General features: G+C 37.4%; 1 protein-coding gene and 1 pseudogene across 1 annotated transcript in view; one reads left to right on the plus strand and one right to left on the minus strand.

The window, feature by feature from the left end:
- RNGTT (RNA guanylyltransferase and 5'-phosphatase) overlaps window positions 1-27,001 on the plus strand; it is a 270,093-nt gene that overhangs the window by 54,359 nt on the left and 188,733 nt on the right. The gene's annotated exons all lie outside the window — the stretch shown is intronic.
- On the minus strand, window positions 16,810-18,320 carry LOC136389491 (microfibrillar-associated protein 1 pseudogene; annotated as a pseudogene).

Genomic DNA, 27,001 nt, shown 5'->3' on the forward strand with positions numbered 1-27,001 from the left:
GAGTCTTCTGTGATTTCTAGCCTTTTTCTAAAGCTCTGTTCCCAGCTTTTATCCTGGTTGGATCTAGCTTTCTGGATTCCAGGTTTTTTCTTTCCTCCCTTCTCTTTCCTTCCTGCTTTTCTTTCTTTGTTTAGGTTTACTTTATCACTGTGGAAGGATACTTTTTTTTTAAGGATACTTTCTTAAATCACTTGCTAAGACAGTATGTGTAGGAAGTCTCCCATATACGTGCTTAAGTATATGAAAATATGATTGCTCTGACCCTGTGTGTAATAGTTTGGCTGTGTCCTGCCTGACCAGGCAGTGGCACAGTGGATAGAGTGTCAGACTGGGATGAAGAGGACCCAGGTTTGAAACTTGGAGGTCACCGGCTTGAGTGTGGGCTCGCCAGCTTGAGCATGGGATCATAGACATGACCCCATGGTCGCTGGCTTGAGCCCAAGGTTGCTGGCTTGAGCAAGGGGTTACTCACTGTGCTGTAGGCCCCCTGTCAAGGCATGTATGAGAAAGCAACTAAAGTGCCGCAATGAAGAATTGATACTTCTCATCTCTCTCTCTTCCTGTCTGTTCCTCTCTGTGTCTGTCTCACAAAAAAGAAAAAAAAATAGTTTGGTTGTCTTAAATTTTAGATTAAGAATGATTTTTCCTCAGTATACGTATTAAAAGCCTTCTTTAATATCTTCTATTAACCACTACTATCGATAAAAGGTCTGATATTCAGAGTCTAGTTTTTTTGTAAGTGGTCTACTCCTGGAAAGTTTTAGACTTTTCTCTTTACTCTTGGCCTGAAATTTCCTAGCAGATGTCTTAGTATGTGGGCTTTTCCTCCCTCCCATGCCTCTTTCTAATCTTTGTGCTGGGTACTTAATCTCTTTGCGTCTGAAAACTTGAGTTCTTCCAACCAGGAAATGTTATCCTCTGATACTTGATCCCACCCTTACTGACCCCTCAACCCCTGCTTTCCTGTTCTAGATTGTAAGACTGGTGGCCGCAGCCATGGCCATGCAGGTTCTGTATTTGGATTTGAGCAGAAGGTAAAGGAACTGTGGACCCAGAAAATGGTTGGCCATTTCATTTATTCAAGTCTCATAATGGCAGATGAGCAAACAGGCAGGGAAAACTGCTTCCCTCTCTCTCAGGGCTCCCAAGCCATGAATCACTTCTCTGGACTCACTGGACTCACAGGCCCCCTCTCTACACTCACAGCCTGGACTCCCCAGCAAGAACAGGCTGGGCAGAAATACCCCCTCTCCAACAAACAATAGCAAACAAGCACCCACAGCCTTCCACAGATTACACACACTTGGCGCTGGCCCGTGCCAATGCATCAATTAGGCAAAATATAAGTAAGCGAACCTAACAGTTGTTTGCCAACATAGACTATACTGTTCATGTTATACTGCTTAGATTCTAGATTCTTTTTTCTGTAATCTTGTTTCTCATATGTTTCCTTTCTGTCTGTTTTCAGCTTTCCTGAAAATTTTCTAATTTTCTTTTTATCTTTCTAATGATACTTAGTCCTTTGTAGTTGATATTTCTGGGTTGGATCATTGGGGTTTTGCAAGAACAGGCAGCTCAATTTTGAGATGTTGCTACCTCTGTGCAGTGCTTGTCAGCTCTTCTCCATCTATTCTTTGTTGACTAGAAATATATGGAAATAGTTTTATCTGCTGATGTTGTTCCCTCCTTTTCTTCATTATCTTCATTGTTGTGTGTTGTATTAGTTTTCTATTGCTACTTAACAAATCATCTCAAAATTACCTGCAAATTTTTTTTAATGTAAATGCCTTTATTTGAACTAATACATTGCTATCAGATTACATCACTTTTCAGAGTTAGAGTAAGATTATAATCTTAAAAACTATAGCAAACAGCTTGACAAAGCTAGCGTACATAAGTCCTACATACATATTTTTATTTTTTAGTGACCACATTTCCTTGTCTTAGGTGTAGAATTAGAAATTCTATTGTACATTTAGCATACTTGGCCTACTGCATTCTACCTAAGTTCTGAGCACACTCTCTCCTCAAAAGTGTCATATTCAACAGTATTTTAAATCTAAAGAGTTTGATGATACAGGTTTTAAGACAAACAAGCAGATACTGAACCAAGTGTTTTAAGACAAAATATGTCAACTGTTTACAGATTGGGTATGAGGGGGAAGATGCAAATTTAAAGTACTTTTTCCTGGGCCCTGTCCGGTTGGCTCAGTGGTAGAGCGTCGGCCTGGCGTGCGGAAGTCCTGGGTTCGATTCCCGGCCAGGGCACACAGGAGAAGCGCTGATCTGCTTCTCCACTCCTCCCCTTCTCCTTCCTCTCTGTCCCTCTCTTCCCCTCCCGCAGCCGAGGCTCCATTGGAGCAAAGATGGCCCGGGCGCTGGGGATGGCTCCTTGGCCTCTGCCCCAGGCGCTAGAGTGGCTCTGGTCGCGACAGAGCGATGCCCCAGAGGGGCAGAGCATCGCCCCCTGGTGGGCAGAGCGTCGCCCCCTGGTGGGCATGCCGGGTGGATCCCGGTCGGGCGCATGCGGGAGTCTGTCTGACTGTCTCTCCCCGTTTCCACCTTCAGAAAAATACAAAAAACAAAATAAAAAAAAATAAAGTACTTTTTCCTCTACCTATATACCTGCAAATTTAACACCTTCAAATAACATTATGTCATATTTTTGGGAGTACCATATTTCCCCATGTATAAGATGCACCCATGTATAAGACGCACCTTAATTTTGGGGCCTGAAATTTGAAAAAAAAAATGTTTTACATGAAGTTATTGAACTCAAGTTTTAAAATATAAAATTCATATAACTCTTCATCACTATCAAAACTCCCATTCATTAGCTTGTCCTCATCTGTGTCTGATGACAAATTATTGTCTTTATATATTGCCTTGTCCTCAGTTCTATCTATGGCATTTGAAATGCCACACTTCTTAAATGACTTGACAGTGATCTCAATCTTGATATTATCCCAGGATCTTTTCACCCAGGTACAAACTTTTTCTATAGTTAGTTTCTTCACTCTTCCTGCTGGTGTCAAATTGTCCTCAGAAGACTTCATCCATTGGTTCCATTTGTCTCTCATGGCAGCTTTGAAGGGTTTGTTAATGCCGACATCAAATGGTTGGAGCTTGGATGTCAAACCTCCAGGTATGACGGCAAGTTTTGTTTTTTGCTCTGCAGCAATCTTCTTAGTGTTTTGTTTTTTTTTGTTACGTGTGCCCTGAACTGATCAAGCACCAATAGGACAGGTTTGCATAAGAGCCCACCTGGTGTCCTTCTCCAAACTTTCTCAAACCAGATCTTCCTCCCATCCTGATCCATCCAATCCTTGTCATGAACATGGATAATCACTCCTCGAGGAATGTCTTCTTTTGACATTGTTTTGTGTTTGAAAATCAGCATAGGAGGCAGCTTGGTTCCGTTGACACAACAAGCTGGAACAACTATATAATCTCTCTTTTCACGTCCACTTGTCTTCACAGTTACAGCTTTCACCCCCTTTTATCAACAGTTCTGTTACTTGGGACATCAAATTGAAGAGGAACTTTGTCCATATTTGTAATCTGTCCCAACTCAAACTGATGTGTCTTCTGACATTGAATGACAAAATGATGAAATTCAAGGACCTTCTGCTCATAGCTTTCAGGCATCTTTTGGACAAGTCTGGTGCGTGTACACATGCTTATTCCATTCCGTTTCATGAATCTGAAGCACCAATTGTGTCCTCCTTTGAAATCAGTAACTTCTTTTGCATCAGCCATTCTTCTTTCCTCATGCTGAACCATCTTTGTGGACATAGGAATTCCAATTGCTCTTTGCCCTTCAATCCATATCTTCAATTCCCTCTCTAAATCAGGCCATTTTGCTGACTTGCCTCTCATGGCCTTTTTCTGCCATGGTGTTTTCAGTAGGGTTTCTTCTTCCCATAGCCAGTCTCAGATTGATTTCTCAGTTGGAGGAGGACCAAACTTATGTTCAGCAGCATGATTTCCATTCACTTTTGCAAATTGGATCACTTTTAACTTGAATTCAGCACTGTACGAAAATCTTTTCTGAGCCATTTCTGGGAAGAATGTGGCGAAGCGCAACCTACTGTGATATATACCAATAGCAGGTGCAAAACAATGAGTATGAAAAAGCAGGAAATGCACGTAAAAAAATGCACAACAATGAGTGCAAAAACAAGCGTGAAGAAGTGGGAAATTCACCACTGTATAAGACGCACCCAGTTTTAAGACCCCAAGTTTTTCCAAAAAGGGTACGTCTTATACATGGGGATATGTAGTAATTTAGCTGGGTACTTCTGGTTCAGTGTCTCTCAAGGGGTTACTGTCAAGCTCTTGGCCAGGGCTGTCACCTCAGGGCTCCACCTCCAACCTCATTCATGTGGTTAATGACAGGCCTCACTCTGCTTGCTTTCTGCCTGAAGCCTACATTCATTGTCTATGGACCTATCTATAGGCCTTGTGGGGAGGGAAAACTTTTCTTCTACCTGTTTAGGCTCAGTTTTGCTGGACCTCAGAATAAAACTGACAAAAGAGAAGAGAAGAACCAACTTAATTCATATGTATATAAGAGTACACAAAAGAAGTGGTTTGCTAAATGGCTGGAGTTCAGGGCTTATATACCTAACTTGATAGGGGAAAAGATGGGGAAGGAAAGGCTTTCATGGGGAGATAAAATAGTTTGTTTTTTTTTTATTAGGAAAGACAAATGGGTTTTAAGGGTAAAGAAGGGGAGATAAGAAAGTTTATGGTAATGTTTGTTTATACTGATGCTAGCCATCTTTTTCTTCTTCATGGCCGTAAAACTCCCAGAGAGGGAATTTACGATAGTTTCACTCTTAATCTCCTTCCTTGGTGTGAAGCCTCCCTCAGAAGGGGATTTATGGAAGCCTCATTCTCATAAATTTCTGCTCCTGGATTAGGGAAGCTTTGAGAAGGGTTTTTATGTATCTGTTGAGCCTCAAAGGTCTTCAGCTTAATATAATCTTACTAGCTCTATGTTCTAAGTGGGTCCCCACAGCTGCCTGAGTGTTCTTACCACATAGCAGCCAGCTTCCCCCAGAGCAAATGATCAGAGAGAGTAGGCACTCTAAGGCAGTGATTTTCAACCTCAACTGGTGTGCCACAAGAATTTCCCAAATGTACAATACTTGACTATTTAGCCAGAGGCACTGACCTCTTTTCCCTAGATTGTCAAGTGATAATGACAACAGCCAACACAACAATAGTCATCCAGTGTGAATAAATCACATACCCCTTTTATTTGATCACATCAGCAAAAAATATGTTTTTGGTATGTGGCAGAATTTTAATAATTAGTCTATGTACGCCATGAGATGAAAATGTTTGAAAATCACTGTTCTTGGATATCCAAGATGGAAGTACTAGTCTTTTTATAATTAATCTAATCTCAAAAAGTATTTTACAATCACTTTTGCCATATTCTGTTTGTTGGAAGTGAGATATCTATCAATCCAGGCCACACTCAAGGAGAGGGAAATTAAGCTTCACCTCTTTGAAGGGAAGAATGTCAAAGAATTTGAAGACTAGTAGACATATATTTAAAATAACAGATGGAGCCCTGGCGTAGTAGCTCAGCATCATTCGACATGCCAGGGTTTCAGGTTCAATCCCTGTTCAGGGCACATATAAGAATCAACCAATGAATACATAAATCAGTGGAACAAAAAAATTGATGTTTCTTTCTTTCTTTCCTCTTTCTAAAATTTTTTTTTTTTTTTTTTTTTTTGTGACAGAGAGAGTCAGAGAGAGGGACAGATAGGGACAGACAGGAAGGGAGAGAGATGAGAAACATCAGTTCTTTTGCGGTTCCTTAGTTGTTCATTGATTGATTTCTCATATGTGCCTTGACGGGGGGGGGGGGGTGAGGGGGAGGGAGGGCTACAGCAGACCGAGTAACCCCTTGCTCGAGCCAGCGACCTTTGGCTCAAGCTGGTGAGCCTTGCTCAAACCCTGATGAACCCGCACACCAGCTGGTGACCTTGGAGTCTCGAACCTGGGTCCTCCGCGTCCCAGTCTGATGCTTTATCCATTGTGCCACCACCAGGTCAGGCTAAAAATTTTTAAAAAATTAAAAAATACCAACAGATGGATTTATATTTCAAAAAACTTTTATTTTGATATTGTTTGGAGGAAGAATCATACTGGATCATTATATTCCATTGTATGAATGCACCATTATTTGAAAAAACTTGTGTAGTTAAAAATTTAGATTGTTTTGAAATTTTTGCTTTTATAATGGGACTATGATAATATTATTGTAGATAACATTTCATATGAATATTCATCTGATAGTTCATTTATTGCTGTACTCTATATACACATTTGATGAAAAATACTTATAAAATGTGTATTTTTTTAAAGTAAAAATACTCCAGTTTATTAAATATTTTTGTTACATTTTCTGCAGTGATATTTTAAGGATCATGTTCTGAACTAGATTATTTTAATGATTTACTAAACAGATTCATGAAAAGTTTTTTCCAGTGGCTTTTGGTTTTGTTGTGCCATTTTATGACTTCACTAGAGGGCAGCAGAGGACCACCTTTAATTCAGGATGCCTTTCTGAAGCAGAATTTTATTAATAGTTGTATCTAGTGTAATGTATATCTCATTCATCCCAATTTATTAATTTGGGATTATTAAGACTTTATTAAGGATTAGAGGGATCAGTGTACATCTACATTGAAAACAGCAGTTTTGATATTGCTGACATGGTCTTTTGGGATTTACATCTGAATTATTTTATTTGTAGATGACATGCAGTGTTATTTTGAAACTATTTCTTTTTTTTTTTTTTTTTTTTTTTAAATAAATTTTTATTAATGGTAATGGGATGACATTAATAAATCAGGGTACATATATTCAAAGAAAACATGTCTAGGTTATTTTGTCATTAAATTATGTTGCATACCCCTCGCCCAAAGTCAGATTGTCCTTCGCCACCCTCTATCTAGTTCTCTGTGCCCCTCCCCCTCCCCCTAACTCTCCCCCTGTCCTCCCTCCCCCCACCCCTGGTAACCACCACACTCTTGTCCATGTCTCTTAGTCTCATTTTTATGTTCCACCAATGTATGGAATCATGTAGTTCTTGTTTTTTTCTGATTTACTTATTTCACTCCTTATAATGTTATCAAGATCCCACCATTTTGCTGTAAATGATCTGATGTCATCGTTTCTTATGGCTGAGTAGTATTCCATAGTGTATATGTGCCACATCTTCTTTATCCAGTCTTCTATTGAAGGGCTTTTTGGTTGTTTCCATGTCTTGGCCACTGTGAACAGTGCTGCAGTGAACATGGGGCTACATGTGTCTTCACGTATCAATGTTTCTGAGGTTTTGGGGTATATACCCAGTAGAGGGATTGCTGGGTCATAAGGTAGTTCTATTTGCAGTTTTTTGAGGAACCACCATACTTTCCTCCATAATGGTTGTACTACTTTACAGTCCCACCAACAGTGAATGAGGGTTCCTTTTTCTCCACAGCCTCTCCAACATTTGCTATTACCCGTCTTGTTGATCATAGCTAATCTAACAGGGGTGAGGTGGTATCTCATTGTAGTTTTGATTTGCATTTCCCTAATAACTAATGAAGCTGAGCATTTTTTCATATATCTGTTGGCCATTTGTATCTCTTCCTGGGAGAAGTGTCTATTCATGTCTTCTTCCCATTTTTTTATTGGATTGTTTGTTTGTTTGTTGTTGAGTTTTATGAGTTCTTTGTAAATTTTGGAAATTAGGCCCTTATCTGAGCTGTTGTTTGAAAATATCATTTCCCATTTAGTTGGCTGTCTGTTTATTTTTATATCAGTTTCTCTTGCTGAGCAAAAACTTTTTATTCTGATGTAGTCCCATTCATTTATCTTTGCCTTCACTTCTCTTGCCATTGGAGTCAAGTTCATAAAATGTTCTTTAAAACCCAGGTCCATGAGTTTAGTACCTATGTCTTCTTCTATGTACTTTATTTTGAAACTATTTCTGTAAAAACTAATTTGCCATATTAAAGTTCCTAAAAGTGTTTTTGTTTGCTTCTGGAAGCAGCTGTTCTCAGAGTTGAAAGAATGATGTGATTTGTGTTGGGAACAAAGGAGTCCAATAGAAAAACTGTTGAAATGTAGGTCTTCTATTTTAGATAGTGAAATTTAGGTTCATAGGGTAGGAAAGTCATTTGATATTATATATGGTATGTGAAGAACAGTGATTTTGATACATACGCTTCAATTACATTTGGGAGAGATTTCTATAACCATATGCTTTCTTTTGTAAAAAATTATATATCATGTAGTATTTTTACTTTCTTGAGGAAGTATATTTAGATTTTGCATGTTAATGGGAATTTGGCTCCCAAAAGGAATTTGTATCTGTGAGCCAGGTACAGAAATAAAAAATGAGTAATTCTGACAGCTCTTTTTAAAAATTGTACAATCTGATTTATCGACGACTTTACAGGCAGCGCATCTTGGAACAGTAGTGCATCTCTAACTCTCAGTCCAGGTCTAATATTGCTGCCATTGCTGATATTTTTGCTGGCAGGTGAGCTTTCTGGATAAATTTTATTTTAGTAACATCTTAGATTTTAAAATTTTAATTATTTAAATACCTTTGTATTTAAAAAAGAGAACTAAATTCTGCTTCCTCATGAACTATTTAGAATGACTTTTAAGCTTTTCATGTGTTATATTAGTCTGATAAAATGTAAACCGTCGGCTACATGAAACATAAAGTTTATTCTTGTTTTATTTATTAGTTATTGTAATAGTTTTCATATGAACAACTGTAAACCTACTTTTGCCATTCCCTGGATATCTAGGACAAATAAAATTGCCGCTTAAATTGTAAACGTTAAGCAACTGCCCAAAGTCTACTTTGTGATCTGGCCTTGGAAGTTGCTTTAATATTATTTAAGAGTTCATATTATACTTATTTTTGTAGCCTTTGTAGTATTTAGCTACTTATTATGTTTAGTATTTACCTGTTAGAATTTCTTCTGGTACTTTGGTGAGAACATGAACAAAGGAAACTAATTTCTAATAGTATGATCATTAAACTTTATGTGCTAATAGAGAAATTTAAATTGATTTAAAACATTTGGTACACTTAGATATAATTTTACTCACCTTTTCCTTATGTGCATAAGACAATATTAAATAAAATTAAACATCATGTTTTGAATTATCTTTCTTAAAAGAAACCTTAATTGTGCTACTAGTTCATTTATAAATTTAGATAACTGAAGATCTTAATAGTAAACTATCTAAGGAAAGCATAGTATGTATTAAAAGTAAAATTATCTCAGTTTTCTTGTAGATTAGGTCTATCCATTTCACTAAAATAATTAAGAAAAATGTTTATTCTTCTAGTAGAAATAATGTGAAAAAAGATGTTGCTTGCTTTAAATAAAATTTCTAAGTTCTACAACAGGGGTTGGGAACCTATGGCTCACGAGCCAGATGTGGCTCTTTTGATGGCTGCATCTGGCTCGCAGACAAATCCTTAATAAAAAAAATAATAACGTTAAAAATATAAAACATTCTCATGTATTACAATCCATTCATTTCCTACCGCTCATGTTCATGGTTGTGGGTGGCTGGAGCCAATCATATCTGTCCTCCGGGACAACACCAAATTTGTATTGGATAATGTGTAATGTACACGGGTCGTTGTAGGGCTCTCACGGGCGTTCATGGCTCTCTCAGCCAAAAAGGTTCCTGACCCCTGTTCTACAAGTTTTAAATGATAGCTGTTCTGACTATGTACTTGGTGTCACTAAATAAAGTATTTTAATGTGTGGTCAATTTCCATAGCAATGATAGTCTTGAGAGAAAGATTAGTTTGTGCCTATTTTATTACATATATTTTATTATCTTAATTTTTTAAAATTCAAAATTCTTAAATACATTAATTCCAAAGGTTTAAATTAAAAGATATTCTAAACATGTATTAGGTATTATGTGTATACAATAAAATCATGGATGTATAAAAATAATATAATAAAAATGTAAACAAAACCACTTAAGTAGTTTATAAAACAGGTATATTTTCGAGAAGCAAAATAGCACAGTGGTTAGTGATGAGCCTAGCTAGGCATTGAAACCATATTACTTAGGTTCAAGTCCTGAAATTCCCATACTTAACTAGTCATGTGACTTGGGAATGTTATATAACCTCTTTGTGTCTCAGTTTGTTTATCTGAAAAATAGGGATAACAGTATTAAATACCTTGTAGATGTTATGGGATTAAGTAGTTTCATCTAGAGCAGTGGTAGTCAACCTGGTCCCTACTGCCCACTAGTGGGCGTTCCAGCTTTCATGGTGGGCGGTAGCGGAGCAACCAAGGTATAAATAAAAAGATAGATTTAACTATATAGTAAGTTGTTTTATAAAGATTTATTCTGCCAAACTTAGCGAAAATCCAACATAAAGTACTTGGTAAGTAATTATTATTATATGCTTTAACTTGCTGTAACTCTGCTTTATAAATTTTATAAAGTAAAGTTAAACCTCCCTACTTTATAAATCACCATTACTGTGGAACTGGTGGGTGGTTAGAAAATTTTAGTACTAACAGAGATACAAAAGTGGGCGGTAGGTATAAAAAGGTTGACTACCCCTGATCCAAAGCCTATAGAATACTAAGTGCTCTATAAATATGGTTGATGGTTACACATTCTACCCAATTAATAGATTCATTAAAATAAAATACTCTAAGCCAAACTGTAACTTTTGAAGAGAAAATTTCATAGTCATGGTAAAGTTCTCTTTTTAAATCTGTACGTTATGAAAAGAAAATTTGATGTGGCTCATGCTTTTAAGTAGGTGAAAATATAATGGTGATATTGAAATGGGAAAAAATAATATGAAACATAATTGCTTATAAATGACATGACAGACTTTAAAGAAAGAATGTAAGTGTTCTTAGGAGGAGGATGACTAGGGAAGAGTGAGCAACATGGACAAGAGGAGCAAAGAAGGAAGTCCTGAGGTGGAAACAGCCTGCCTGCGCTAGACAGACTTGACTAATAATTGGTATAAATCTAGAATTTATGTAAGTTTTGGCTACTGAGTAGCTACATGCTTCAGGGAAAAGGAAGAAAATTATTATACTGGTGGCTGGTTTAATTCTTCATTTATATTTTTATTTTTTTAAATATTTTTTTATTTTTATTTATTCATTTTAGAGAGGAGAGGGAGAGACAGAGAGAGAGAAGGGGGGGAGGAGCTGGAAGCATCAACTCCCATATGTGCCTTGACCAGGCAAGCCCAGAGTTTCGAACTGGCGACCTCAGCATTTCCAGGTTGACGCTTTATCCACTGTGCCACCACAGGTCAGGCCATTTATATTTTTAAACATGTCAAAGTTTTAATGATTGGCTAGCCATGAGTCTCTCATTTAAATTTTGACTCTTAGGTCGACTCCTACTTCTTAGGAAGTTGCAAGGTGGGAGATCCTTTATCTGAAGTGTAAGGCTACCTGGAATTGCTGAGTCAGTTGTTTTGCCCAGTGGCCTTTGAGGTACAAAAAAGAGCAGTTTTTTGAAATATTTTTTATGAGTGTGGTAAGAGTGAGTCTTTTGTAGTGATATAGAAGGCAGGAAAACACACATTTGAGGAAAACTGTATTTCCCCATGTAGAAGATGTACCTTTTTTTTTGAAAAATTTGGGTTCTAAAAACTGGGAGGGTCTTTATACAGTGGTTGTAGATTTTTAAAATTTGAATTTTCCGCTTGAGGAGTTGTATGAATTTTATGATGAATAAAACTTGAATTCAGTAACTTTATGTAATACATTTTTTTTTCAAATTTCAGACCCCAAAATTAAGGTGCGTCTTATACATGGGAACGTCTTCTAAATGGGGAAATACAGTAGTTTTTTGTGGAAGGGAAACAAACTGTCTACTTCTGCGACTGGAGGAAGATAGGAAAGGGGGTAATGTAATAGAAAGCCACTCCACCGAGACATCCACTGAGTTATCCTGGCAGGAGACAGAGGATGTCCCCATAGCAGTTGGCTCCCAGTCAGCCTCCATCCACTTTGTTTCCCATTTTTAGTTATAATTCAAGGGCTATTAGGGGAACCTCTTTTGGGACTTAGTAAAACCTTTTCTTGGAGGTTGATTATATTAGTAGTCATTCAGTCTAGTGAACCATGTCAAAAGTTGCATAGTATAGAATGTGAAAACCAGAAAATTATGACTGGAATTAACTTATGATCTTTCTTAGTCTTTTTCTTTTTATTCCTCTTTCCATAGTTAGCATTAAAAAAGAATATTTCTATAGCTGGGAAGAGAGGAAAGATCTATAGAATATAACTTTGGGCAGGTGCTTTAATGGAAGCTCTCTTTTCCTGTTTTAAAATTTGTTTTTGCTTATTTTGACTTCTGTTGTTTGGCTTCCCTGTTTTCTTTTGAAATTTGAGTGTTAAGGGTGATTAGAGGTTACTTAATCCAGCACTTTTAATAATTTAACATACATACCAATAACCTGGCATCTTGTTAAAATATAAATTCTAATTCAATAAGGTTAGGGCAGTGGTTCTCAAAGTGTGCACCCTTGAAGATTTCCAGGTGCGCCCTATGGTATTCCAGAGAAATATGTGCCTGTTGGGGACCAAAAAACCAACAGGGTTTTTGGAGTTTAGATTTTTGGGGACAGAGGTGTGGGGAATTGGCTGTAAGCTGACAGCCTGCCCAACCCCCCACCTCACTTGCATGATTAAGTTGCAAAAGTCTGGTAAGCTGTGGTGCTGGATTGTTTATACTACTCCCCATGTTTCCTGGAAAGACTGGAGGCAAGTTTCTTCTATCCTTTGTTTGGTGTAAAGTTAAGATGATATGTATGGTGGGGGTTTCCTGCACTCAATACAATTAGGAGTAAAAAGAGAGGAATTCTTCAATGTACTGATGAGGAAATAAGATTTTGCCTTTCAAATATATGCCCAAACATTGAAGACAGACACATCAGGCTCATGTTTCTCATAAACACAAGAATGAAAAAACTTAACACATTGTTGCCAGGACCTGCCGAATTTACTAAATCTTACTAAGAATGTATCTATATATATAAAAAGATAACTTTTATGTAATTTTTAAATTTTTTAACCCCTTTTTTTACAAATTCTAAAAAGCAAAATTCAAAATATGTAACATAAAAATGTTTTTTAATGTCAGAATATATTTAATTTTGTCATATTTATTTTGTGTAATTACCATAAAAGCATGCTTGTACTTTATATTTTTTCCTTAATATTTGACTTAATTATTATAACATATTTCTCAGAAATTTGTATATAGTGCATCTACAATTATCTGTAGAATTTTAAATGTGCCCTGTCTTCAGAAAGTTTGAGAACCACTGGGTTAGGGTGAGGCACAAGATTCTGCATTTTTAACAAGTTTCCAGTTATGCCAATGCTACTTGTCAACACACTTTAAGTAGCAAGAATCTATTCCATTTCCTCAGAATGAAGATATCAAAGATAGATTAAGTTTGTTCAATGACCTATACCTAATTAGCAATTGTGGGTTTTTATTTTTTAATGTAACAAAGAATATTTGTCAGCATAAGGAAAAATTAAAAAATGGAGAGAAACCCTCCCCTCCCCCTAATTAAATGGTAACTCATTTATTTAGCAAGCTTTAATCAATTTAAATTTTTGAGATAATACTTGTTGGGCAAACCAAAGTGTTTCAAGTGTGAACCAAGTGTGTTTAGGTTTGTTCACTTATATTTTGCATTGGGGCAGTGTAGCACCCTTTGTGTGGTCTGTGAAAGGCTGCGGTGCTTGTCCTCAGGATGACAGACTCAAGTTTCAGATTGCCTGCTGCCATTGGGAGGGGCCATTGTTTGCTATTGTTTGCTGGAGAAGGAGTTATTTCGCCCAGCCTGTTTTGCTGAAGAGAGCAGTGGGGAGAGAGCAGGTACACTCTGAGGGGCTTGGGAGCCCTGAGATTTCTGCTGGCCTCTTTGGCTGGGGACTGCAGAGGCTGGTGGGGACTGTGAGTCCAGGTGCGTCTGGAAGGAGAAAGGGTAGTGGTCTTCCCTGTTTGCTTGTCTGCTGTTAAGAGCCTTTAATAAACAGAATGGCCTACCATTTTCTGGCTCCACAATTCTATCACCGTCTGCCCAAATCCAATGAGAACCTGCATGGCATGGCGGCGGCCACTGGCCTTATATCTTAAGATTTTCTTGCCTAACCTTATCCTTTTCATGATTTGAAGAAATTGATTTTTTGAAATATGTCTGTATCAAGTTATTGTTTTAGAGTGTACTTTTTGAACTTTAGGTGACCATTAAGAAGCAAGTTTCAGTGAGCTTAGAAGATATTTTAAAATATCTATATTATATTCAATCTTAGTTTTTGAGGTAGAAGCTTTTTGCCATAGAAGGGTGAATCATTTTTTATATATATCTAGTGACAACTAGAGGAGTTAATATAACCAGGTAGTGCCTTGGTGATCACTTTTGGTTCCCACTTGCATTTGAGTCTAGTGGTTTTTCTTGTGCCTTAAGTGCTGTTAGGATTGTTGTAGGATGTGTGTGTGTGTGTGTGTGTGTGTCCACTACTTGATTAAAGTGGGACTACATAGAAACTCTTCCAGCCCTTTGAGATTCCATAATTCTCTAATTCTTTGTAGATTGGTGGAAAGGAAGAGGGAGCATACTCCAGCCCACAGAAGTGGCAGTTAGCCAGATGCATGATGATGGTAGCAAATATATATATTCAGTCCTGGTTTAATAGTTCTTTTCATTAGTTGAAAAATATGCTTTGATATTCTACCTTGCATTTCCCCAAAACTTTGTTAATTAGTTCATTTTATAAACTTGTACATAGGAAGGTACTTTATTAGTCAACTCTCATTGTTGTGATAATTACTTCCTTTGGGTTGGTGAGGGAATTATGAACCCAAGTAGAGTTAATTATAATCATAGTTAATTTATGCTATTACTAATTTTTATTTTAATAAACTAGATTGTGGGTCAAAAATATAATAATTTTCCATTGTGTACAACAGCTTTTGGAGTCACTGTGTATTTATATGTACTATTGTTGTTAGTAAATCTTAAGATGCTATTTCAGTACATTGTAATATTTTAGGCTCAGGTTTGTTTTTATCTTTCTAGTGTTTAGAAAAGGATTTTCTAGACAGATTGAGAGATCTACCTGATTCCAGTTTTTATGTGTTTTCTGTTTTGAGTTATTGCTCACTCAAGTAGTATAGCTTCTGATTTTACAAAATTTACTTGGGTTGTACCTGTTCATGGAAAAATGAATTAACTATTTACTGTAGTTGTTTGCCTTTTACTATGAAAATATACTTATAAGCTTAAGTTTGTGGGCTGTGGATTATTTATTTTATTTTTTTATGGGGAATTACTAGTGGTTTTTCTTCATTTCAGAATTTCTGCATTCATGAGTCTTTTTCCTGTCTGTTTGGAAGGGATGCTCTCTTCTACTGATAGGTTCTTCAACTCTTTTGGATTGTGTAAAGTAGTATTTGTAGGATTAATAATAATCATATCCAGCCCTCATTAAGTGATTAATATGTACCTTAGACATATATAATAATAATAGCTGATGTTTTTGCTACCACGTTGTCAGGCACTGTTCTGTACCTTTTAGTATATTAACTCACTCTATTTTAGTTTTCTTCCTGTGTTAAAATATATTTTATACATAACATAAAATTTACACTCTTCACCATTTTTAAGTATATGGTTAATTGGTATTAAGTACAATCAGAATGTTTGCAAACATTACCACATTCATCTCCAGAATTCTTTTTCATCTTGCTAAACTAAAACTCTAGCCATTCAACAGCAGTTCTCCATTCCCTTCTTCCACAGCCCCTGGCAACCACCATTCTACATTCTGTTTCTCTGATTTTATATTATATTATGCTAATACCTCTTATAAGTGGAATCACACAATTTTTGTCTTTTGGTGACTGGCTTATTTACATAACAATATGTAAATAAAAATATATAGTTTATATGATATAAAATATTATATATATATATTTATATGTATAGAGAGACAGACAGGGACAGAGAGGCTGGAAGGGGGAGAAATGAGAAGCATCATTTCTTCATTGCGGCATCTTAGTTGTTCATTGATTGTTTTCTTATATGTGCCTTGACCAAGAGCTCCAGCAGAGTGAGTGATCATGGGGTCATGTCTATGACCCCAACGCTCAAGCTGGTGAACCTGTCCTCAGGCTGGATGGGCCTGCGCGTACGCCGGTGACTTTGGGGTTTCGAACCTGGGTCCTCAGCATTCCAGTCCGATGCTCTATCCACTGTGCCACTGCCTAGTTAGGCTTATTCACATGTTTTATTCCTTCTTTTAAGGATGAATAATATTCCATTGTATGTATATATCACACTTTCTTTATTTATCAATATATATTTGGATTGCCCCCACGGTTTAGTTATTGTGAATAATGCTGCTATGAACAGGGGTGAACTCATTTAATTCTTTTTTTTTTGAGAAACAGGTTTTATGAATGTAGATTTCTATACGGTAGAAGTAATGTATTGTACACTTACATGCCTGTGTTTCTGACCCAAGCTAAGGGGCTGGAAAAAGAAATTTTGAATAGTCCCAAGTGAATTTGGGAAACTAGAGCAATGATGAAACCTAAGATTTCTCAGAAATAGTTTTAAGTGAAGATAGTCCTACCTGGAAGTTGATATCGATGTCTCTGCCTCTCCCTTCCTCTCTCTAGTATCAATTAATAACAACAACAAAATAGGATGAATATTCTCTCAATTACCTAGATTCAAAGTGCTTTTCTGTGGGTTTATCAGCATGAGTCCCAACCTCACAAAGCACCTTCCAAAATTGGGTTCCCCAAGTGTTACAGTTGGCAGTCCAATAGACAGGATACATGGGTCATGTGAATAAAAAAATCAAGGGCTAGCCACTGAGACATCCCCTTGTGTCCCACAACTGGAAGAATTAGTAGTTAAACTTTAAGTAGTTTTCCGCTTCTTGGCAGATGGCCGTTCAAATACATCTCGTACCCCAGCTGCCTTTTGTTTAAAAAACTTCGTGTTCTGGGCACTTTCTTGACCCCGTGCTGAGTCAAAGGAGGTGGTGTCCTGATCCACAAGGTGGGTGTATTTGGTACGACCAGAGCGCCCAAAGTTCTTGACCTGCATGACTTTGGGAAGAATGGTTTTGTTGAAATGATCCTCCAGGGTAGGTGCACTGAAATCTCTCTTGTATACTTCTTCATCCTCATCCATGAAGAAGGCACCCCGGTGATAATACTTCTGTAAGAACTTGTATTTGCCCTTAACAGCTTTGTTGGTAATAACTTTGCCATTCGCCCGAAGCTCAGCTCGCCTCTCTTCCTCAGTTAGGTTTCGCATACGTTCGATTTCTGCCTTCTCCTTCTCAAGCGCTTCTCTATCTTCTCTGTCCCTCTTGATTCTCTTTAGCTCCCGAACTTTCCATGCCTCATACTCCTCCTCATCATTTTCATCATCAGTGTTCAGTGCATCCAGTGCAGCCAGGGACCGCCTGTTTTCCTCCAGCTCTTCCTTGGTCTCCTCTTCTACAGTCTGGAGTGTGGACTTGCGCCTCTCCTCAGCCATGCGTTTGCCTCCTGCTCCAGCTCCTTCTGTTTCAATGCTTCAGCTTCACGTTCTTGAACTGTTACTCGATCCTTCTTTCGAATGAAGACTGGCTTAAGACGAGGCTCCATCTCACCTTCACTGTCTGTGTACTCTTCATACTCAGACTCTGATTCTGATTCCTCCTCAGACCTCCTTCATCTTCCACGTCCATGATTTCCATCTCTTCATTTTTTCTCTCCTGTGCTTGCTGACGCATCATGCCACGCCACCGCTCTATTTCCTCATCATCAATTTCTTCCTCTTCTTCTTCACTGCTGTCTTCTTGTTCCACGCGCCAAGCATCTCCTTCTCCTTCTGAGTCACTTTCTCCTACCACTTCAGGTTCCACTATTTTCCGATGTCGAGCCAACCTCTCTTCCACATTTTCACTAATACAGTTCTGCAAACGCCGGAGCTGAGGGTCGCTAGATGAATCCTCTTCCTGTTCCTCAGGTTCTGCTTCTTGTTCTTTGGCTTTCTTAATGAACTGAAATTCTTCATCCTCCTCATCTGAGGACTCCATAGGGGCATAGTCTGGCCTCTTTCCAGATACATACGTTTTACCTTCACTTTTTCCCATCGAAATCTCACCTTTCTCATTGCGAACAGGGACGGCACCAGCTGTGGACTGAATGGGCAGTTGTTTCATGAGTGCACTTGGGACCGACATGTTCATGGCCGTGGTGGTACTCCCGAAACTTCACTGGTTCCAAATAGTAAACAGCTACCACGTCGAAGAACAGAAAATCCTCTTGTGGTCCTAGAAATACTAGATGCTGCAGCGCGACTTACAGAAACACCACTTACGACAGAGCTAGAAAAACAGGACTCATTTAATTCTTAAAACCATTTTAGGAGGTTGAAACTTCTGATGAGAAACTGATCTTAGAGAAGTCAATTGATTTGTGCAAAATTAGTAGCTTGAAGAGCCTGTCCAGATGCCTGTTCTTACCTACCATAGTAGAGTCCCAATATCTTTCTATGTTCGTGGCTTCTGTTTTGCGTACAAATATCTTTATTTACTGTATCTTGATATATAATTAATGGTATGTAATACAGGCAATACAGATTCCTTTAATGCTAATGTTGGCAAATGAACTTTCAGTATATTATTTTATTTTTAATATTTGTTGCATTTTAGCTATAAATCAGTTCAATTAGAAAGTGAAGCTGGAACTCAAACTGGTATTTCAGGATCCTGCTTGCTCCCTGAATACTTCTTGTCTACCAGAGGTGATTGTTTCTTGTACATTATAGATTCAGAATTTTTAGAAAACTTAGATTTATTTGAATAGGACATGTTATTTGGAGTATGAGAGACTTTATGGAAGGGATTTTTGAGTAAGAGTTTGAAGATAATGTATTTTAGGACAAGATGGTGTAGTAGTTGTAGATAGGTAGGCTTAACTACAAGCATGTACAACTTTCTGAGCAGTGGAGGATGGGAAATTGAAAAAGGAATAAGGAAGTTGTAATTCTGAAGTTAAAGTGTATACTTAGTGGTTGGGAGTTAGTATCATTTCATAATACAGGAGGTATTCGGGTTATGACACAGTTCTGTTCGTATGACAGTGACGTGACCCAAATATTGGTGTAAGTTGAAATACACCCTAGCCTAAGTCACTTACCTATCCTAACACAGTTGTAAAATCATACTCTAGAACAGGGATAGTCAACCTTTTTATACTTACCGCCCACTTTTGTATCTCTATTAGTAGTAAAATTTTCTAACCGCCCACTGGTTCCACAGTAATGGTGATTTTTAAAGTAGGGAAGTAACTGTATAAAATTTATAAAGCAGAGTTACAGCAAGTTAAAGCATATGATAATAATTACTTACCAAGTACTTTATGTCAGATTTTTGCTAAGTTTGACAGAATAAATATTTATAAAACAACTTACTATAGTTAAATCTATCTTTTTATTTATACTTTGGATGCTCCGCTACCGCCCACCATGAAAGCTGAAACGCCCACTAGTGGGCGGTAGGGACCAGGTTGACTACCACTGATCTAGAACATAAAAACACAAGCCACAGAAAAAGGAAAAGGACATAAATATACTGTACTGTATATACATTGTACTGCATATTCTTCTGCTGTGTGCAACCAAACTAGTTCGCCCACATAGTCTATAACTAGGATGCTAACGGCGTAAGCCGAAACACTCACATCTCAATTTTTTAAAAGTTTTTATGGAAGTGAGTGTCGTAAACTTGAAAGTCATATGTTGAGACTGTTGTAACCCGAGAACCCCAGTATTTGAAATTGAGATTTCAGCTCTAATCTGCCTGCCTGTTTTTTAAGGGTCTAGGTAACAGCATGGTTGAGTCTGGTATTACAGTCTCTGGAACTGGAATATTCTTCCCAAAGCCCATAATGATAGCATCGATACTATTGACGCTTCATGTAAACAAAGTAAGCAAGTTAAATTGTTTTTTTAATTGTGGGGTGGTTTAGAAAAAATTTACTCTCTATCTTATTATACACTGATAATCTGTGTTACATATCACTTTTCTGTGGAATGGAAGGGAGAAATGTAGACACTGACACTGGCCCCTATGCCTTGCCAAACTCTTTTATGGTGTTGATTTTTAAGCTTTGTATAAGATTTTCAGTCTTACTGATTAAAGGGGATTTCTTGAAATAGAAACAGTACTTTGAAAATTATTAATTCTGTTAACAGAAAGAAGCATATGTAATATTTTAATGGGAAGGCTTGGAGAACTTGTAATTATTTTTTTAATTGTAGATACCGCTAGGTCTTCAAGATTTACTTGTGATGAGTTACCTAAATTTAAATAAGAGTCTTTTGACTGATGATTTTTTCATAGACATAGTTTACCAGTACCAACCTTAAACAAAACTTAGATAACAGATCACAGTACAAATTGCTGTATAAACAACATATAAAATAAAGATGACTATGCTTTGGAAGAAGACATTTATATATTAGCAAATTGTCCAAATATTCAGTAGCATACTTCTGCCCTGCCATTAGTATACAATTAACATTCTAAGATCAAAGGTTGGTTAGACAAATATGACAGTTAAATTGGTGGGGAAATGAATGGTCTTGGCAATTTAAAATGAAATAATATACGATGTTTAATTTCTGTGGTAGATATGTAAGTGATCACATAATAGAATGAAATTGTGGACTTAAAGTGAATTTAAGACCATAAAGATCTAAACACATCTACTTCATAACTTTAGATTGATGTGATATGACGATTAAGAAAGCTAATCCCAGGCCGTGGCCTGTTGGCTTAGTGGTAGAGTGTCAGCCTGGCATGTGGAAGTCCTGGGTTCGATTCCTGACGGTGGCGCAGAGGAGAAGCACCCATGTGCTTCTCCATCCTTCACTCTCTCCTTTCTCTCTCTCTCATCCCCTCCCGCAGCCAAGGCTCCATTGGAGCAAAGTTGACCCAGGCGCTGAGGATGGCTCCATGGTCTCCATCTCAGGTGCTATAATGGCTCTGGTTGCAATGGAGCAATACCCCAGATGCACAGAGCATCGCACCCTAGTGGGCATGCCGGGTGGATTCCAGTCAGGCGCATGCGGGAGTCTGTCTGTCTGCCTCCTTCCCCACTTCTCACTTCAGAAAAATACAAAAAAAGGGGGGAGGGAGCTAATCCTTTTGAAGAAGTCTGCTATGCTTATAGAATCAATAAATCAAAACAAAAATACCTATTGGAATCTTTCATAATACTGAATGAAAAATTTGCTCGTTTTTGATTAAGAGTATATTAGAACTGTTTTCAGTGGTTGTTAACATCAGAATTAAAAATTTAAAGTTTAGGAGACGTATGTGTTCTGTTTAATTTGCTAATGTGAAAATAAGAATGGCTTTAATATGAATTCTTTGATTTTCTGAGAAAATGAATAAAGGTAAAGCTGTCCTTCAAATAATTCTTTCCCCACCAAGGGTTGAAATGTAACTTGTGTGTCACATAAACAGACAATAGCTATTTGAAAGTAAAGCTTATATGTAGAATTACATTATTTGGTCATCAAATATTGATCCTTTTGTGGAAGTGATACAAACAGTGATGTTTGAAGTTATCCGAAGTCTTTTTCTCAGATTCTTTAAGTTACGTATGTTAGTGGACACAACTTTAGGCTGTGTTTCCATAAAATTCTAGTCTGATGGTGGCTGGGTTTATAACCTATCCTATAAAGCTTGTTTAATTCTGAAGGTAGCTAAATTCATGTGTATGTCTGCTGTGAAAAATGATAAAATCTACTATGCTGCTGGTAGTTAAACAAACCAGCAACAAATGAAAGAAGTTTATACAAACTCTATTTTGACTTGTTAAAAATCCCTATTAGAGTAAACAAATTTGATTTTATAAGATAAGTAAGAGATAGATCGAGAGTATTATGGAGATTGTGAAGGGGGCTCTGACACTGATACTGTATTTTGTTGAGATGAGTTGAAACTATGACTTTTAACCCTTTTAACTCAGTTTTTTGTTAACCCTTTGAGTGAGGACATACATGAACTTCATTTGTACTACTCAGAGGGGTTAATCTTGTTTGATAACAGATGTCAGTAGCCTTGATTAGAGTTTTCTTAGGCTAATTAATGGAACTAAATGAATGAGGTAAGAAGGAGGAAAGTTTCTTCTTCATTTGAATAATTGTAAAATGAATAGCTTTTTTTTTTCTTTTTTTGAAAGAGTGAGAGGATCAGCTTGAAGTTGTGGTACTTTAGTTGTTCATTGACTGGAAAGGCTCCAACTGAGCCTGTGACCCTTTGCTCAAGCCAGCAACCTTTGGGCTTTAAGCCAGTGAGCTTTGGGCTTAAGCCAATGACCATGGAATCATGTAGACTAGATGATCTGCATTCAAGTTGGTAAGCCTGTATTCAAGTAGGTTGAGCCCACATTCAAGCTGGCGATTTTAGGGATTGGAACCTGGGACCTCAGTGTTACAGATCAACGCTCTATCTACTGCGCCACCACTGTCAGGCTTTAAAGACTTTAAAGAAATGGGAAAAAATGGGTTAAAAGAGGACATTGATATACTTTTCAAAAGAGATAAAATTTACTGAGCAGTGGGCTAGTGAGAGAAAAAGGAACAGTGTGCATGTAAGTCCCCATGGCGAAGGAGGAAAGCTGGAGTTTGGTAAGTTAGCTGTTCTTGTATTGTTTTTAGGATAAAATTTCATATGACAGGTGTTCGTGGCTAGGGGGCAGAGTCTGATGAGCTAACTGGTCTTATGTCAGGGAGGTATATAATTGTATCTGATGAAGTGACTCTAAACTATGAGTTTTCTTTTTAAGACATTTAGTATGCCTGAATTTATTTCAGGATCTCTACAAACTTGAAAATTAGGTTTCAGGGACTTGTGTGCCAATTCTGTTGGGAGTAGAAATGAGAGGAAATGTATCTGGTATAGAAATAGTAGAGGTTTGGCAGTGAATTCTTATAAGAGAAAAGATGCAAAGGGAAAGTAAACTCTGAACAATACACTTATCTCTGTTGAAGGACAGGAAATATACTGCTCACAAAAATTAGGGGATATTTTATTGCTTCATATAGTATAGCTTCAAGGGTGTAGTTCACATGTTTCTTAGCATGAAGTTATTGTGTAAAGAGCTAATATCATGTAACCCTTGGTATTGAGGATATTTTGGGGAACATAACAGTAGAGTTACATCATAGACACATTTAACTTATTTACAGTAAGATGTATATAGTAGGCAAAAAGAAAAAAAGCCCAGCATATGCATTAGCATTACATTATAAGCAGTGGAAATCCACTTTGGCTAATTTAAGCAGAAGGAGTAATTGGAAAGCTCTCAGGAGAACCACTCTTAGAAAATGAATAGGAATCGAGGGAAGCCAGGCAGGCAGCAAGGACCAGTGTCAAGGTCAAGCACTTTGAGTAGGAAGCCACCATTGGCGCTCACTGATAATGCCTTTGCAATTTTTCAGAACAGTTTTCCAGCTATTTTTACGCCTCTCTGTCACTCATGTTAAAAGTTTTGAGAAAGGAACATTTGATTGTCTTAGATCCTGACCTTGTTTCTAACTTGCTAAGTACAGGGATAGAGAAAATCTGGACCTTTTGGTTTCCGATGTGAAAATGAAATGATCCATGTTCACATCCAAAACATAGTGCTGTTATTTTTTCCAAACTAAACTGAGCTGTTACCTCTTCCTCCTTAAATGCTCTATGGCTTGGTAAATAAAATGCCCCAGTTTCTCTGGCCAGAAACTTGGAAGTCATCCTTGATTTCTCCTATTTCCTCAGCCCCATGTCTACTCAATAGCATACTATCCTGTCAGTCTGCCTCTTAATTGTTTTACATTTATCCACTTGCCTCTAAATTACTGATGCCACTTTAGTCCCACTTGATGTACTACATATAGAAGCCTCATCATTTCTCTGGTCTGTGGATTGGTTCCTACCCTATGTGGGGGTGAACTTCTAAGAGTACAGGTCAGATTATGCTGTTAGTTTGCTAAAACCTTTCAGTGGTCTGCTGTTTACTGATCATTTATTTCTCAGCTTCAATCCACCCTTTTAAATTGTGATGGGGGGACAGGGACTTTGCAAACTACAGTTCTGCAACTTCCTCACCAGCATGTTTTCTGTTGGATTTTACCAGCCCTGGCAGGAGTTTGGAAGGTGAGAGAAGGAACTTCTCTTGTTTCTAGTTTCTTTATATCTCCAGTAGCCAGTGACAACTATCTCTTCGTTCTTCAGCTCCTTTTGACATTCCTAATGCCGCTAGCCTTTCTGCTCGCTCTCAGGTACCGGCTTCTGGGCAGTGCATCCTAGGGACAGAGAGTGCCACTGCCCCATTTCCTCTCCCACTGGACTATGTCCCCTAAGCTGTTTCAGCGTCTTTCCTTTTGTACCTCCTCTGTAGAGATTCAGAATTGAGTTATAGGTCCCCTTTCCTTAGGGGTCTGAGCACCCAGCTCCATGCACCTCTCCCACCCTCTTCCAGGCATAGCTTCATAATGCCCTTCCTCCAAACTCCTAGCTTCTGATAATACACCTCTTTCGTTTTGTTCCCCTGGTCCTTCAGGTGGTAGTGCTTCCTGCAGTTATTAATCTCCTGATTACCGTACTTCCCTTTTTACCTCTTCAGCTTTCCATATCTATGTAACCAGTTTTCCAGTATTTATTTAACTGATCTGATGAACATTTGAGTTTTTATTTTTCACTGTTATAAAATGCTCTGAACATCCTTATACCCGTAGCTTTGCTTAAGAAGTAATTGTTGAGTGCCTTCTGCATGTATTCAGAAAACTGTGCAGGACACTTGGTTGGTGGGAAAGAACAAAATTGATAGGATCTCTGCTTTCATAGAGTGTAAGATAAATTTGTAGAAATGATATTGATGGTAAAGTTTGATCTGAATTGGTGGTAGACTTAAAGTATAAGATGTTTAAATTTGGTTTGACTCTCAGACTGCGAATATTAGGAATGTGAATTAGTACTTTCAATGCTATTAGTCACCAGTATTTTAAAATTTTTCTCTTCTTAAATTATGTACTTTCTCAACTTCGTTAATGTATATTTGCTGATTTTACTTGATTAGCTATCTCATATTTTGGTGATTGCCATGAAAAGTTGTTTCTAGTAAAGCCAGGAAACTAGCATTTAAAGTAAAATGTTTATAAATTGGACTTTTCTATAATTTATATAGCTCTTTTGTATATACTTTATTATAAAAAGTAAGTCAGTGTTTTCTAATTCAGTTATAACTTCTATTGAATTAATTTTTGTTTTTCAATGAGTAGATATAACACAACCAACTTTGTAATTATGAATATTAAATTTGCAATTGAGGTAATTTCCTAGTTAATAAGAAATTATACTATACTTGTAAATTCTGTCTCCTGAAGATATAGTTATATACTAAGCCAGCATCTGACAGTATATGGGATAGTTGCCTCTTTTTAAAGAATCTGGTTGGCCCTGGCTGGTTGGCTGAGTGTTAGTGCTTCAGCCGGCGGGTGTATGTCTTGGGTCTGATTCCCAGTCAGGGCACACAGGAGATGCGCCCATCTACTTCTCCACCCTTCTCCCTCTCGCTTTTCTCTCCTCCTCCTCCTCCTTCTCCTGCAGCCATGGCTCGATTGGAGCAAAGTTGGCTGTGGGTGCTGAGGATGGCTCCATGACCTCCACCTCAGGCACTAAAAGGAGTCCGGAACGAGCAATGCCCCAGATGGGCAGAGCATCACCCCCTAGTGGGCTTGCCGGGTGGATCCCAGTTATGGCACATGCGGGAGTCTGTCTCTGCCTTCCTGCTTCTCACTAAAAATAAAAAAAAATATATATGTATATACAAAGAACCTGGCTGTTGTTAGAAATTTTGGAGTAACGTGGAAATATTTCCACTTTTTTACCTTCCTTCCCTAACATGAAATAGCTCATTATTCATAGGTATCACATAACAAAGAAAACATAATTTAGAGTTCAAATTAAATATCATATCCCAGAAACTTTTGTTCCAAAGCCTGGAAATTTGTACGTGCAGAAGAATCCATAAATATCAGCTGCTAAATAATTTCTCTAGTGTCTCTGTAGATGCAAGCAGTGTTTCCCATGAGCAAACCTTTATAGTGAATTCTATCTCCTAAAGCGTTTTCTCTCTTGGCTTTTAAATCTGTTTATATATGTATGTATACAGTATTTTCTTTTAATTGATATTCCACTTGAAGTAAAAAGAAAGATCACACACACACACGTCAAATAAGCATGTTAAAATATGAATAGAAAATAAACAATTATAACTGGAAAAGCAAATGCAGCAGCATCCTGGGATTTAATGTGTATTCTGTTTGAACATTATAGTTAATTCTGAACTTCTGGTCAGGATGAATGGAATATTTCTGTCATTATTATGTAGTCATAAGAGAAAAACCAATTCTTTTTTCTTAATTGTAAAGTTTATTAACATAAGTCAGATTTTATTAAATTGTGAATATAGACCCCTTACTCTGCTAGATATTAACATATCAGGATTAAGTTTAGTAAAAAATGGGCTAAATAAGATAAATGGGCTATGTGTTTTTCACTAACTGTTCCTTATATGTACCTTCACTTTCTCAAAGAAAGATGAAGTATTTCCCTAATTTATTTTGCTATGCTTTTTAAACCTTGTAAAGTATCTTATTATTATTTTTTTTTATAATAATTTTATTTTTTTAATGGGGTGACATCAATAAATCAGGATACATATATTCAAAGATAACAAGTCCAGGTTATCTTGTCGTTCAATTATGTTGCATACCCACCACCCAAAGTCAGATTGTCCTCTGTCACCTTCTATCTTGTTTTCTTTGTGCCCCTCCCCACCCCCTTTCCCTTTCCCATTCCCCCTTACCCCC

This window comes from Saccopteryx leptura, chromosome 1 (genome assembly GCF_036850995.1).
Source record: "Saccopteryx leptura isolate mSacLep1 chromosome 1, mSacLep1_pri_phased_curated, whole genome shotgun sequence".
NCBI classification, from domain to species: Eukaryota; Metazoa; Chordata; class Mammalia; order Chiroptera; family Emballonuridae; genus Saccopteryx; species Saccopteryx leptura.